Raw genomic sequence first — 2,247 nt, 5'->3', positions numbered from 1 at the left:
CTGTCCAGATTCTGAATTTTGCAGGCACATTTTTTTAAAGGTGTTTAGAGAGGCAGATAATCCAGGGGCCTCACTCCAAATGCAATCAAAGGGAATGAGGTGCCTAAACCCCACTGGCTAGTCTATGATGCTTCCATCAGACCTCATAGCTTTCCCAGTCTGACTCCTGGATCCCCTCCCCTGCTTTTTCTGCCTGGCTGCTTATTTGGGGGTTTGGCCTCATCGTTATTTGCTTCTTTTATGGCAGCCGCTGCAGGCCCCAGCTGAGGCCAGGTGCCCTGGGGGGAAGCCCCATCCACATGGTAAGAGAAGGTCTCTGCCTCAGTTTACAAAGCTGGCAAACAAAGGGAGTGGCTGTATTCCCATTTTGCTGGATGATGGGTGCAGGGAGATGAGGGATGCGTCACACATTGGCACAGCCTGAGCCAGACATATGCCAATCAACATGCCCAAGACAGGCAGCTTATTAGTGCATGCCCAGCAACACTCCCCCATGGCTGCTCTACACCTCCTACTCACAAGACGTACCTTCCCCTCTCTCAAGGATTTGGGCTCCTGAATTCAAACCCTGTTCCACAACACATTCCCCTATTGACTTCCACCCTTGTGTTGCAGCAGCTTGTCATCCCAGTGGCTGTGCAAAACAGCACCAATGATGGCATAGTAAGCCAGGATGGGGATCACAGCAGGTCTTTCTTCATCCATCCTCCAGGCTGTGAGCCACAAGGGAGGGCTGGGGAAAAGAGGGTATGCCCAGGGCTTCCTTACCTCCTATGAATGCTAAGTCTCAGCAGGAAAGTGACTGGTCTCACGGATAGTGGGGATGGTCCTATTGATTGAGCATCATACCCATGCCCTGAAGACAGGGTCATACCAACAGTCCTCAGTGGACGTGAGGAGAAATAAAAGAGCAGTGGCTTAGGTAGGAATTGCACGACTTAGGCAATTGTTCCAATAATGAGGCCCAAATTGGAACAGACTTCTGGGGGATAATGTTCCCTACATGTAAAGCAATTGGCAGTGTCACTGTAGTGCCTAGAGATCCAGCAGATTGGGGTCCCACTGTCCTAGGTGCCACACACACCCTGAGCTTGCTCCCTTCCCTCAGAGAACTTCTTGGCCAAAACATGGCTGGGTGGGAGGAATAAAGGCATAGAAAGGAAATGACTTTGCCACAGATCTGTGGTGTGACCTTGGGCAGAGCCAAGAACAGAGCCTGGCTTTCCTACTTCCAGCCTGGTGTTTGACGTTACCGTTCTTCCCACTTAATCTCCAGCCTGCAAACACATTGCAATCTTCCCTGCCTGCTGCATTCACCCTGGCATACACAGAGCCAAGCAGGGTTAATTAATTTGAGCAAAGACTGAAGCCTAAAAGATGGGGAGCAACACACTGAAAGATGACGGCTGGCAAAAATCATTAGAAGCATCTTTCAACAATCTATATACTGTTATTGATCCTGTTATAGATCATGTTCCTTTCCCCTTTTTTGCAGGATCTTCTGGATCGATACGGCAAGTGCATTGAGACTGTAGCAACACATTTAAAACCTTATAAAAGGTTATTTAGTTGCTAACAGTGCAGCAGTTTCTGCAAAGCCTGCCAAAAGGTTACAGCTTTTTGGGCATCATAAATTACAGACGACAGGGAAAAAAAGTAAGTGCGGTTTTCTTTATTGTCTCAATGATGGATGGGCTCCTGAACAAGACACAAAATACATCATATCACCTTTAATGGGTCCACATTTCTGTAGCCATAACTCACAATTTTAAAATAGAAAATGGTGAAATATGGTGTTGTATATTCCACTCCTGACATATTTATGAGTCTTTCCCTTCTTATAAATACAGTGATTGCTATTTCAAAGCACCATGTCAGGTATGAACAGAGCACAAACAGCTGGTGCGGTTGAAAAATTATAGCCAGAGTTGGACGTTTTCAAAAACTCTCTCTAGCAGCAGTAAATTTACAATGTTTGCACTAACTGTTATTAAAACCAAATCCATATCTTGGCAACAGGAATCCATTGCTCTGTAACAGCTGGAGTGACAGTACTGCTGACAGCTGGGGTGAGCTCAAAGGCTGGTCCTAGCAAAGCCTTACGACCCATTTCGAGGGCTCCACGTTCCAGGCTCTGCCTTTCCCAGCAGTCTCTATTTGGTGAGTTAAACTGTCTTGCTAGTGGCAGGTGCCCAGTTGACTGTCTGCTTTACTCCCTCTTTTAATCTTTGATTGCTTTTGAAATAT

At 46.7% G+C, this 2,247-nt stretch overlaps 1 long non-coding RNA gene across 1 annotated transcript in view; it reads left to right on the top strand.

The window, feature by feature from the left end:
* The first annotated feature begins 1,496 nt into the window (after positions 1 to 1,496).
* The window catches only part of LOC112551136, a 4,217-nt gene continuing 3,466 nt past the window's right edge, over positions 1,497 to 2,247 (top strand). The window contains exons 1-2 of the long non-coding RNA XR_003095310.1: positions 1,497 to 1,656; positions 2,020 to 2,160. This is a non-coding gene — a long non-coding RNA (uncharacterized LOC112551136). The remainder of the gene's footprint in view (positions 1,657 to 2,019; positions 2,161 to 2,247) is intronic.

This window comes from Alligator sinensis, unplaced genomic scaffold (assembly GCF_000455745.1).
Source record: "Alligator sinensis unplaced genomic scaffold, ASM45574v1 scaffold722_1, whole genome shotgun sequence".
NCBI classification, from domain to species: domain Eukaryota; kingdom Metazoa; phylum Chordata; order Crocodylia; family Alligatoridae; genus Alligator; species Alligator sinensis.
Note: the sequence above shows the minus strand (reverse complement) of the source record. Positions and strands in the feature narration are given on the sequence as shown.